This window comes from Perca fluviatilis, chromosome 17, assembly GCF_010015445.1.
Source record: "Perca fluviatilis chromosome 17, GENO_Pfluv_1.0, whole genome shotgun sequence".
Classification (NCBI taxonomy): Eukaryota; Metazoa; Chordata; class Actinopteri; order Perciformes; family Percidae; genus Perca; species Perca fluviatilis.
In genome coordinates, this window is record NC_053128.1 from 36,714,118 (window position 1) to 36,728,478 (window position 14,361).

Sequence of the window (14,361 nt, forward strand, 5' to 3'; positions counted from 1 at the left end):
ATGATAACGCTGCTAATTTGATAAATGCTGATAAAAGCCCTCGACGAGACCCTCGTGAGGCGATGTTAGATGGGCCGCAAATTCCTGAAAATGACTAGGTGAAGTTTCAGGTCAGTTCTAGGAACTGGGGGTGTAGAATAAACTGCAATGGAAATTATGGATTTCATGGGTTGACGAATTTATGTCTGAAGTAATCTCGCATTGTAGTCTATACCTCAAAAGGTAACAAAAAAAGGGGGGACACGGCGGAATCATGCTTTAGGAATCGTGGGCCTATAATGAATACAGTGTTGTTGCTGAATAACTAGTTTTCATGTGTGTTGAGAGACAGAGTGTGTGTATGTGTGTGAACAGCGGTGTCTCTGCTTTGTTCTAATTGTGTGTGATAAACTGTGTGCGCGTGGCCTATGTCATGATGATATTTTGTTTCTTAGATATATAGATACATATATCTGTTTCGGTTGGGAACAGGAGTTTTAGATGAGATATTTTGCCCATTACGGTTAACATTTATGAGTCTCTTTTGAGAACGTTTTTAAAGTTTGTTAAATTGTATGAGTCTCCCTATCTTGAGAGAACGTTGTTAAGAGTCCGTTATAACTATGAGTCTTTTTAAATGTGTTAAAATGTATGAGCCTTCTGAAGGACGTTATGGGGTTGAAGAAAGGATTTGTCCTAGATAAAGAAATAAGTATAACCTAGGTCTGCAGATTAGAGTAAAATAAATAAAAATAGCGAAAATATAGTTGTGGAAAAGTTAAGAAACTTCGAAGTAAGAGTTGTGTTGTATGTTTTGCGTTTTGTATGTTCCGTTGCGTGTTGTTTTTGGCTGTGTTGTAAAATGTCTTGAAAAATGGGGAGGCAGCTGGTCTGTCTGCTGAGGAAATTTACAAGGATCATTAGGATCTCCCTGACTTCTTTGTGATCACTCAGGGTGATAGTCTTACTATTATTAGTTTCCGTTTTTAATATATCGCATTAATATTGAGAATGTTGGGTCTACAGTGTTATTTCTCTGTGGGGATCATTTAAACTGTTCTGTGGTGGTGCGCCGCTGTTTGCAACATTTGACGTTTTGAAACTGGTAAAAATTAAATTTGTAAAAGATTGCATACTGGAATGAGCTTGGGATTATTTTTCAGCTACTCCTTTGGCTGATTGTGAGCTTAGGGCTGAGTTAGTTGCGACGTTAGGTGTTTCATGGTGTGATTGAGAAAACTTGAAATCACACTCTGAAATCACAATGGTGACTGAACTGCGCATGTCTGGTATTTCGGGAATGTTTGAGCCCACAGACGTTTAAACCACTCCCTGCCTGCACTGGGGTGCTGCAGCTTGTGCTGCAAAGATAAGACTTTTAGACTTCGGCGTAGTTTAGGATGAAGATCCTTTGTTAAAGGGGTGATTGTTTACTTATGACATCGTGTGATTGGAATTTATTAAATTTATAAATGAGAGTTGAATTGATAGATGAAAATATTATAATGATTAAAATGTTCCTATAAGCTGAGTGATTGTTTTTTATGCTTAGAAGTGACTACAGGCATGTTTAAACGATATGATAATTATGTATACATATTAATGACTTGTGATATGAAGTTATAATTTGGTGTTGAAAGGAGGAAAATGTTTATTAGATATGAAATGATATAGAGTGTTGGCGGATAATATGTATAGCTTACATTAGATCACTTGTAGTATGATTGAAATGACATACCGGGTGCATAAAAGGCTAAATTTTTTTTAATTTCTTTTTGTTCTCCTGTGGTGAGAGAAAGAGACGAGAAGGAGGAGACGGAGAGAGAGAGCGCACTGGTAAGTGCGACGCACCACAGCGTGTGTGACCCCGGATCCTTTCTGATCAAGGCCAGTACTGTTTTATCCACAAACTCTTCTACCAAACACCTGCTTTCAGATATACTATATGTGTGTATGTTCATTTATAGCTATTACCATTGATAAATACTTAGTACGGGATATTACAGACACATTTTTTATGAGGGGCATCTATTTGCTTGTTTGTGTCCCTGAAATTTTCATATTGTGACCATTTGACAGGGTACTTGGCAACGGACTGACCAGTTAATATTTGAGAGTTATGTATTGGAGTTCTTCGTTGAACGTGGGTTGTTTTGATTAGAGTCGCGTTGGACATCCAGTATTGTGATTATTCTGTGAATTAAGCTTGTTGGACAATTGATTGCCCTGAAGTTGACAGGTTTCCTTCACTTTTCTTTATCAAAAGGAGCGAGACTGTTACTTATTGACAATTTGAGAAATAAAAAAAAAAAAAAAAGAAAGGGGGAAAGCTATATAGCTCAAAAGTATTCTTAGTGTAATTCGTCTTTATTCCGTTTTATTAAAAACTAGGCTACTAATAATACTAATAATTTACAATAAAGGAATATAAAAGAGCTGTTACAATGCGGAAAAAGGACATTAAAACTTCGACAGTAGTTACTCCTGTTGATGTAGTGCAAAAGAGTAGTCCTTTAGTTAATGGCATCGCAAAGATATCTGGAAAATGGCATAAACGTTGGCCTCACATTGAACAACCATGGCCAGTGGAAGGGACTCTTAACCCAGATGTAATTAAAACAATGCAAGCGCTTGTGTCTACGCACAAGGCACATCAGAAGAAAGGGAAAAAAGGGGAGCAACGTAAAGAAAAGAAGAGAGCTTGGTGTTCTTAAGTTGTTCGAAAATGAGGGACAGAAATTGATAAAGGCTACAAAAGACAAAAAAGACAGACGGGTAGAAAAAATGGCGAAAGAAGCAAAAGTAACAGAAAAACTAATGGCAGAAGTCAATACACCTTTCTCACATACGGAGTCAGTGAAAAAAAACCCACCTTACGAGGAAGAGACTGAGTTTAAGGATGTTTATCCTCAGCTCCCAGTGATCACTCAGGAGGGTGATTACTGCATCAGAGATGACAAGAGGAAACGGAAAACAACAGTAATAGATAAAAAAAAACAAAAATAAAGATGAAGCGTACAAAAGAAAAAAAGAGAAAAAGAAAGAAGAAAGAAAAAAACGAGAAGCCTGGAAACCATGGGCAGATTGAGGTTTAAGACGACAAAAGATGATGATGATGATGATGAAAGTGAATTAGAAGAGATCATGGGTAGATATGACCCCTGTGGTCGAGGGGGGAGAGCTGGCTAGAGCGGAAAGAAGAGGTGATGACATATGGAGGAAACGGAAAGATACAAGAGAGCAGACCTCTACTGAAAGTGAAAATGGAGACACCAACGAAGCAACGGAGAGTGTAGGAGCTACAGGATTTTATTCTGTGGCGACTAGCATAGAAGAGGTTGAAAAGACATGGAGGCGTGAGGCATACTTGGAGAGGTCAACTAGACTGGAAGAAACAAAGGAATTGGAAGAGCAATTCAAGAATTTGAAGATACAGAGAGAAAAGCTGCTGAAAAAAAGGCCCCAAAAAAGAGGAAAGAGAAGGTATACGTTGCACTCAAGGAAAGGGAAAGCAAGTGACAAGATGCTTCCAGTGATCATCCGAGGACAGAATCTGGAGTATAAGCCTTTACAGTGTACTGACATGTCAGATATTCTTGATAAATTGCCTACTCTTCAGGCTGGAGCACATCCTTGGATTTCGAAATTGGAAGAAATTACAGTAGGAACACAGTCTGCTATAGGAGATATTAAGAGACTTTTGGGCTAATCTTATTGGGATTCCGGCTATGGAAGAAATTTTCCAAAGAGCTGGACTTAATCGATATGTAGGAACTTCTGTACATGATCCTGAACTGTTGGCCGCAAGTAGAGGTCGACTGTGGAGAGCAATGAGAGATATATATCCAACAAATGTGCATCCGGACAACATTCTGATTGAACCACTAGGACAAGAAGAAAACCCAAGAGCTTATGTTTCAAGGGTTCATCAGTTGTGGAGAAACACTACTGGAAATGATCCAGATGCGAGCCAAATGGAGCAGTCAATCTCTTACGCCAAACTACAGAAGGGACTGCCCCTACCAGTAAGGAGTAAACTGGCAGAGGTGGTGGGACTTGGAAGCATGGCAAAAATGTCTATGCAGATCATGTTGCCCACCAGGTGGAACTGTATAGAAGAAAAGAACATGAGCAGAAAGAGCAGGACCGGAGAAACTCTCAGAAAGCTCAATCAAATACAACTGGTGGAGAATAAGAAGAAAGATAAGAAGCAAGCTCTGGTCATGCAGAATCAGTGTCCACCAAATCAACAAACATCACCACAGCTTCAGTCAAGTCAGGTTCAATTTCAATCCTCCCAGCCGCCACTAGTGGTTCCAGTTGCTCCATACCCACAAACGGTTTCTGGACAGATACAGAACTGGAGAGGAAGAGGTAGAGGAAGAGGAAAAAGAGACGAGCTGGAAGATTTAACTCCATATTTCATGCAGTCTCCAGACGATGTTATAATTGTGGACAGGATGGCCACTTTTCTCGTCGAGTGTAACAGACCAGGAGGGAATCCTAGAGGAAATTATAGAGGAGGATTCAGGGGCCAGTCAATGCCAAGGTTGAGGGCGCTAACCCTACACAGGGGCCCGGAGCCAGGATTCTAGAGGTGCCCGGAAGATCCGAAAGGGAGGTGTCAGCTGGTAGCATCAGGACCGGAAAAAGATCCAACAATCAAGGTGAAAGTAAACAACCGGTCCATTAGAAGTGATGGCGGATAGCGGAGCTGCTTTTACCTGTATTCGGCCTGAAGATGCTATACATCTCCCCATGTCCAATCAACTGATTCGGACGATCGGGTTTGAGGAGTGAAGCAGCTAGATTCCTCTCACGGAACCAATCGAAGCTTTGCTATAAAAATCAGAAAACTACAATACCCATACTGGTATCAGAACATACACCTATTGCATTGCTGGGAAGAGACCTTTGGTGCAGATTGAACTGTACAATAAAAATGTACACCAGACGGCTGTCTGGTGCCAAATACAAAGGAAACTATTCGCCAATTATTGATGTCAACAGAGACTGAAGCTTCTTCAGTATTTTGGATTGGGAACCCTCAGTGCAGATCTTGTGGAGTCAGTTAAATTGTGGGAAAATTTATTGTGGCAAACATGCCAGATGCGAGACTTCCAGAATATCCACTTCATTGTACACTCAAGTACTTCAAGAAAGTTCAACCAAATACAGAGGAATGGTTGAATAGCCAACCAAAGAAAGTTCAACTGAGCTCAAGTTGCATAATCTTAGGACCACAAGGAGCAGCTATGAAGATAAACACAGATGATTACCTTGACAAAGAATTTGAGATTGAAAAGAGTACACCATGTGACTTTGTTAGTTGGTGAGGAATATGAACAGAAGCATATAGGAGAGATGATGACAGAAGCAGAGAAAGCTGTTTTTGTACCTATAGGAGAGAATTTGATGATTTGGAGGAGTGAAGATCACGCGATTCCTCAAAATCATGATTTCGGCTCAAGGACAGGGACAGCCACAAGCTGTAATGGATGACACATGAATCTATCTGCAGTGCCCAAATGGATTCAGATACCATGAAAGAGGAAATGATCGACAAGTTCCGAGAGGTTTGTGGTCCCAACATAGCACTGACATTGGACTTGTGAAATCGGCACAACCGGTGAAAGTTGAACTTCGACCAGGAACCAGACCTCCTTGGAAGAAACAATACCCATTGAAAGATGAGGCAGTCCAAGGGATCGAACCACAAATTAAAGGACTTTTAGATGCAGGTGTTTTGAAGATAACACAAAAATCCTCAGAGTAACACGCCATTGTTGCCCACAAAGAAGCCAGACGAGACTTATCGTGATGGTTCATGATTTGAGAGCAGTGAATGAAGTCGTAACAGATTTTCCAGCAGAAGTGCCTGATCCACATACCTTTGCTAGCCCAAATTCCTCCTGATGCGCAACAATTTTACGGTGTTAGATTTGTGTGGTGCATTTTTTAGTGTTCCACTCAGTGTAGAAAGTCAGGGATTATTTGGGTTCACATATGAAGGTCAATCTCATGAGTATAGGCGATACCACAAGGGTTCAAACATAGTCCTTACATTTTCAATAAAGTACTAAAGGATGATTTAGTAGGGCTTTATCAGATATTGCGGTGTCGTAATTCAATACGTTGACGATATTATTCTGTGCGCACTCAAATAAAGAGATATGCCACCAGGAACTCAATTAAATTGCTACAGATATTGGCAGAGAATGGACATAAGATTTCACAGAAAAAGTTGCAATATTGTCAGGAGAAGGTTGTTTATCTGGGTCAGAAAATAACACATGGTCATAGGAGCATTGCTGATAGTCAGCTGGAGGCTATACGCAAAAGCTCCAAAGCCTAGAACGGTCAGAAGATGCTAACATTTCTGGGTGTTGCTGGATATTCTTCAGCTTGGGTTGAAAATTATGCTAGTTTGACAGGACCTCTAAGATCTATGATTAAAGAGGCTGGTAACGGTCAACTTCATGGTAATCTTTCATGGACACAGGAAGGTCTTCTAGCATTTGAAACAGTCAAACAGAGGTTACAAGAGGCACCAGCGCTCACATTACCAGACTATTCTAAGAACTTTTTGCTATATGTCTCTACTTCGATTGGAGGTAAATATGCATGTGCAGTTCTTTGTCAGCCGACAGGTGTAGGGATGAATCCTCAACCCATTTCTTACTATTCTACTGCCTATTCAGAAGTAGAATTGGGGCTACCCCGCGCGTACAGGAGCTTGTGGGAGCTCATTTAATGTACGATAAAGCATCATCTGTTACGATGGGTTATCCAGTAACAATTCTTACCCATCATAGTCTCAGGAATCTCCTGGAAAATACACATTGACTATGCCTAGGCTTAGAGACTATCATAGACTCTTAGAGCAGGAAGATGTCACTTTAGCGAGATGCGCTACGGTGAATCCAGCTGAGAATTTGCCAACTCCAGAGGATGGTGAACCACATGATTGTGTACATGAAGCAGAGAAGTATTCAAGGCTTAGATCAGATTTGCAAGCCCTTGCATTATGTGAGCCAGACCTGGAATATTGGACGGATGGGTCTTGTTATCGTGTGGGAGATAAATTGTGTTCTGGCTATGCAGTAGTGAAAGCTCAAGGAACGGATTTGTTGTTGAAAAGGCTGAAGTGATACCTCAGCCTGCATCTGCACAACTTGCTGAACTTGTAGGGTTAACAGAAGCGTGTTTGTTAGCAGAAGGAAAGCGAGTGACAATATATACTGACTCTGCTTATGCACACAATGTATGTCATCTGTTTGGTTCAATGTGGAAAGGTCGAGGATTTAAGAAAACGGATGGTTCTCCGATACAACATCACACACAGATAATGAAACTGTTGCATGCTATGATGAAGCCTAAAGAAATAGCGATAGCTAAGTGTGCAGCTCATAAAATGGATGTGTCAAAAGTCACGCAAGGGAATAAAGCCGCAGATGAAGCTGCAAAAGCAGTCACAGGAGCTGACAAATTGGGTAAGGTTTTCCTGGTCACTCATGGAGTGGACTTGGAAGACAAAATTACGTTTAACGATGTGATTTTGATGCAGGAAGCTGCTTCAATGATTGATAAACATTTATGGCTAGACCGGGGTGCTGTTAAAGATTCTACTGGTCTTTGGAGAAATCATGAGGGGTTGATAGTGGCGCCTCTAGATTTGTTGGGTCTGATAATTCAGGAAGCGCATGGGTTAGCCCATGTCGCAAGGGGGGAGGTTAGGAGAAAAATCACAAAAGAATACGGTTTTTGGGCACCATATTTGCTCGAACAGATTGATTATGTCATAGGCAGGTGCACAATCTGTCTGAAAAATAATGTTCGCAGGGGTGTACCTGTTCTTCCGGGGTACATTCCAACCCCAAAAGGTCCTATGCGTGAGTTGGTTGTTGACTTTGTTGATATGATAAAACCAGTTGAAGGCAAGAGATACATGCTAGTGGTTGTGGATAGATTTTCACGATGGCCGGAGGCCTGTCCAACCAACCAAGTTTTTGTGTAGAGAGGTCATAAGCAGGTGGGGACTTCCCGATCGAATATCTTCAGATAATGGAAAGGAGTTTGTGGACAAAACTGTGAAATTGATTTTGCAAAAATTGGGAATAAAACAACGTCTTGGAGCAGTTTATCACCCACAAAGCCAAGGGATTTGTGAAAAAATGAATGGCGTTTTGAAAAATCGCATTGTTAAGATTTGCCAGCATACGGGTCTAAATTGGGTAGCTGCATTACCTTTAGCCCTAATGGTGTGCCGCTCAAGTGAGTTGCGTGATTTGCGTATGACACCTCATGAACTTGTCACAGGCAGACGAATGCCAACGCCTCGTTTGCGAACAAGTGGAAAGGGTCCAAGTTTGGCTCTTTTGGAGGATGAAATGAGAATGTATGTGACATATATGGCCAATTTCCATAAAAGAATATCCACATATGTTTCTGACAGGCAAAGAAAAGAAGAGGTGCAGGAGAAGCTCGATGAGCAAAAAAGGAGTACAGTGCAACCTGGAGACAAGGTGTTCGAAAGGTATTTAGAAGGAAGTGGTATAACGAACGTCGTGAGGGACCATTTGAGGTTGTTCGAGTAATGCGAACAGCTGTTCAGGTTAAAGGGTCTCCAACGTGGTATCATTTATCACATTGTGTTAAAGCACCTAGAGAGGAGACGTTCACGCGGAGAGTCAAGATGTTGAAGGCTCAAGAGAGCCAGGAGAAAATAGGGAAGAACAGACAGCAGGAGAAGGAATGCATGAAAATATTCAGAGTCAAAACCCAGAAGGAGAGATTGTCCATTTTGGGGCGATGCGCTGATGATCATGTGCATGATTCTGATGATGCCAGACATGACTTTGCAATTGATGAACAGGAAAAGAGATTTGAGAACATTGACTGTCAATATGTCCCAGAAACAGCAGGGCTCATTTCAGGAGAATGTGAAACCACAGAGATTGCCAAGGACTGCAACTCTGCTACAGGAGAAACCGGTGATTCAGCTAGACAAAGCCGTACAAGACCAGTTCGAAAAAAGGGTCAGACCAAAACGGTATGATAACTAGGATTGAAGTGCTTTTAGGGAAGTCAACTCGGCTCCCATTTCAGTGTACGAGAGAAAATAGTGGTGAAGGTAAATTTAGAGTGCAGTGGGAAGATAGCCATGGAAGAGTCCTAGATCTGTTAGGAGTATTAACACCGAGAAAGTATGCATTATTGAATGATAAGAGAAGACTGAAGATTGAAGGTGATTGCAGTCTTTATGTGTACAACTCCCAGCATGAGGATCAAGGTAATTATAGATGTACTTTTTACAATCCACAGTTTGAAAGTGAGGGACTAGAGTCAGGACGCAGAGTTAACATAGTGACTCTGGTGGTGATAGGTGGAAATAAGAGCATAGAGTTTCAAGCTGTAGAAGAAACAAAAGAATCAACGACAATGGTATCTGCACTTCAGCCAAATGTAACAACAGTAAGGGACAATTTTACTCTTTCAGCATTGACAGTTACTAAGGGTATAAATGTAACACATTTTACTACAGTGGCGACGAGGATGATTTTAGCAACGCCAACTTCATTGAAGACAGTTATTAGGGTTCCAAGAGTTAATAATACACAGAAGACATCTGTCACGTTGCCTACAGTAACAAGTAAGAGTAGTAATACACCAACTAAATCAAATATTTTAGCAACAACTTTGGAAAATATGCATGTTTCGACAGTAAAAACATCCTTTGTAACTGTGGCCGCGGTACCGACTACAACTGTTCTGAAATTAAAGGATGTAGTGGATGTAACCTGAAGCCTATATTACAGTTGGAGTTCAGTGCAAATAAAAGCCAGGATATTTTTGAAATAAAAGGTCAAATAGTAGAAGAGAATAATGTAGATTCATCTGAAACAGTGCAGGATACCATCCCGGAGGAACAAAATGAGCTCTTTAATTTTGAGGGAACAGTACAGGATATGACTGATCAATACGGTCGATGCGGAAGAGAGAAGCTACATGGAAGGCATATGGTTTTGATTCTTCTGCTTTGCAAATTACAGATAAATGGGCCGGTAGGAATTTATGGTTCCAGCAGTTAACTCATTCTGTGAGATCAGTTAGGAGATTGACTGGTCCATGTTTGTTGAAAATTCCAGCACCAGGTACATGGGATTCAATTTTGGAGGCAGTAGCACAGCCTCTATCCACAATGTGTCAATCTTATGCTTTGTCATGGTTGTTGTATCAGCAACAATCACCGGTAGATGTAGCAATGTCTTTGTCATCACAGTTGTTTAAGCCTAAATGGTTTAGCCTATGTGAATTTGCTAGATCGGAAAGAAAATAAGTTAACAGCGGCTCCTGAAGCAATGGAGGTGACACCCGCAAGAGCTAAGGGATGTTTTTGTTCAAATAAGACGTATGATGGACCTGGGATGTTTATGGGAATATCAGATTGTGATGATTATATGATGACTTTGGGTAAGCATGAACGTAAAGCTAGTAATAAGACATACAAAGTGACTTTTTATGTTCCATCTAGTAAAAAGGTTAAGACTTTGATGGTGAAAGATCAGCTTTTGCCTGGTAATATGACTATAGGGAATTTTCAAGATATTTGGTGGGTTTGTGATGATAAAGCCTACATATTTTTACCCTATGGATGGACAGGATGTTGTTACATGGCGACGTTGAAGCTTCCATATGAGGTTTATACCATCCAGAAAGGGGAAGCACCTGATACAGCTAAATCTGAACATAGTTCCGGAAGTAGGATGAAGAGAGACATGGCACAATTTCATAATCTTGAGTCCTATCATTGGGGATAAGTCTAGGAGAGAAGTGGGGAATTGGACTTTTTCCATGGTATGGAGTAACATTTTTGGCAGATCATATTGACAATATTACGTTATACTTTGCAGGGCTTTGCAAATGAGACAATACGAGGGTTTAATTACTTGTCAAATACTCAAAGAAGTCACAGATTGACGTTGTTGAAACATGATATGGCTCTGGATTACATTTTAGCCAAACAAGGTGGCTTATGTGTGGCTTTGAATTTGACGGGGATGATTGTTATACTTTGATTCCCGATAGCTCTGATAATATCACTAGTGTTATAGATGCATTGAAGAGTATAAGAGATGCGTTTGGTCCATCGGAAGGAGCTGGATGGTCTGCAAATGCTTGGTTGCAGGACCAATTGGGACCAGTAGGAGCAGTAGTGGTTCAAATTTTAGTAGCAGCTCTTGTAGCGCTATGTGTAATGTTTTGCTTTTGTACTTTGTTATTGACTTTTGCAAAGGCTATGATATTGAGATGGGTTGGTGTTGTGATGCCTGGAGAGTAGTACTCAGATGCCTTTGCTAAATGTGACTAATTTAGACGGAGATGAAGAAGTGACACAAGATGGGGTATTGATGGAAAGATATCCCTTCTAAATATCTCGATTCTGCCATCATCTTGACATTTCTTTGAATGTTATTTAATGTTTTCTTATTAATCAAAGGGGGAAATGGAATGTGATTCATGTTCATATTATTTTTGTTGTTCTTTCATATTAATTTTGTTATTTTACTATGTTGTTTTGCAAAGATACTGGTTGTGTTTTCTTTTCTTCCAGAGTATATGGGAGAATGTGCAAAGGGAGACTCAAATACTTGAATATGGACAATAAAATGGACAGGATGACTCTGAACAAGGAGATGTTCAGATTCCATCAACACTACACTGAAAGTTCGACACTGCAAAGGAGCTGCAGTGGATACATTCTTATGTTTTCTCTGACATATATACATATATTTGCATGAATATTATTTACTTTTTGTCATATTCTTTTGTATTAAACAGTTCGAAGAATAATGTTTTGTTGTGGGATACATGTGGATACCTCAGATGTTTTTATGTTTTTTGACGTGCAGGGACATTGGGGTTTAGATAAGGTGAGGTCCTTTTCCGGGATCCGATGAGTTGATCAGTCTGAATTTGGACATTATTCTGATTTTATTTTGATTTCTGAGGCTGTCATATGTATTTGATTACACCAAGACATTACATGAATTGATAAAAGATTTCTAATTGATCTGGAGTACTGAAGGTGGTCGCCCGGGGGCAGAGGGACCGTGAGAGAATTTTCCTGTCTAGATTGATTGATGGATATTTGGAAAGAAGCTGCCAGACGGGTTTTTCGCCTTACACTCCATAAAATGTTTGTTTACATTTCCTGATATTGTTCACATTCTATGAAAACTTGTGTTATTGCTAAGGTTATAATACAAGAAACATGATGTAATGGAGAGTGTTATTTTGTACCAATCTTACTTTTTGTTTCGAGACTTAATTAGTCTCGGAAGGGGGAAATATGAGGTATATGGTCATCTTATTGTATCTGCATATTCCATATGATTTGTATTTAAGCTCTGGGTAACAAAGAAACCCAGATGAACTTTGGGCTACTTTCAGAAAACACATCTGGAAAAAGCATTATCAATGGGGCCCTCAGGACAGAGACAGTTGGCATGAAGCCATTGGTCAGTTATCGATTCCACCCCAATTCATGGAATATACACATGTGGCACACACACAAAGAACTTTAGAGTGACTTTTGAGAATCTGGGAAACTGGTCGCTCTCCGGGCTCTTCAGAGCTTGTAAATTGATGCTGAATTCCTTGTTGTAAATAAACCTTTATAATCAAGAAACAGTGTCGGCAGATTCCTCTCTACACAGCAACGCATCATCGATACCAATTAAACAACACTCCAAACACACCTGCTGCTCTCTGCGCTGGCTCTGGACCGTCCTCAGCTCCTCACACTGGTCCCTGGTAATCAGATTACTTTACTACAGGACACATACTGGTACACACTGGTCCCTGGTAATCAGATTACTTTACTACAGGACACATACTGGTACACACTGGTCCCTGGGGTTAGAGACAGTAATCAGATTACTGCAGGAAACATACTAGTTGTACTGAATTCCCACTGTTCCCACTAGGTGGCAGTATTAGTTAGATAAAGGGACAGGCATTAGGCTGGGCAGCTAAGCCAAGACTGGGGTCCTTTACTACTGCGTCTGTTAGTAGTGAGTTATTCCACTCGGTGCAGCCAAGGAATGAACATTGTATGCCGGAATGAGCACATGTAAGTTTGGTAAATAACCAGAACCTATGTTTCAGTCACTTAGATGTTCTGTGGCAGAGCTTTATTGGGTTTAAGGACGATTTAGAGAATTTGATTGTTGTTATTTCTATGAGTAGAGTTTATACTGTTTCTACATCACTGTTATTAAGCTAATGCTAACGCACTAATGCTAACGTGACAGTTTTGTATTCATATGACATATGACATGCATTCATTTTGCTGTCACATTGACCCACTATTGTTTTCTACTCTGATTATTATTTCAGATACCATACATCCGTACATACATATACCATACAGGCATCATACTACCTTTCTACATAGCCGAAAGCTGTTCCTGCTGTTCAAACCACTGTACCAGATTCTGAACACCAGTAAAGTTAAGTGGAATCAAGACCTCTAACCGGAGACCCACTGTAGATGAGGAGCCGGCCTACAACTGTTACGGATTTACACATTCAGTTCAGTTCAATCTTACATTGGTCCTTCGAGCCGGATATCTTCACCTACAGTGGAACAGAATGGCAGAAAAGGGAAGCAGCAACAGTCCTACCGACAATACTCGGACAGAGACAGAGACATCTTCCTGCACACCTACAAGATTATCAGGTGAACCTACCTCAGGCCTTGCTCATGTCTAAACCTCTTAGTGCCAGCACTCCAGAACTGCGTTCATCGAGTGGGGAACCAGCATACTCTCTGACAGGTGACCAGTTACCAGCAGTGCTCGGGCACCAGATGAGATTGGATCAGAGAACACAGGATGTAGTAGGCAGAGCAGAACTGTCAGCTCTCTCTAGTCAGCTGAGTGGAGGTTTAGGACGTCAGCATTTCGACAAGAGGAGGGACAGCACGGAAGTGAAGCGGTTCAGAGGAGGATGGCTCCTTATTTGTTGGCTCTTTCAATGCACGAGTTTCGCGCATAGCCCCCACACCCCTGCCTATGTTCCCAGATCAACACAAGTGAGTAGTATTGCTTGGGATTATGTCCCACCTTCTGCATTGCAGCCAGGGCCGCCCGTGTCCACACTGTCTCCAGTGTATCCACTAGTGTCAGAGATGAGCTATACATCCCCTCAGGCTTTAGCTCCAGCAGCAGGTGGCTCTCAATACATCCCACAGACAACATACACCAGTTGGTCACAGCCCATCATAGAACAGATGCCCATAACTAGTCAAAATCTCCAGCTGCCTTTAAGTACAGTACCAGTTTACCAAATACCTGTACCTGCCCCTACATCTTCAAT

General features: G+C 40.9%; 1 pseudogene; it reads right to left on the reverse strand.

Moving 5' to 3' along the window:
* LOC120545325 overlaps window positions 1-14,361 on the reverse strand; it is a 39,398-nt pseudogene that overhangs the window by 12,382 nt on the left and 12,655 nt on the right.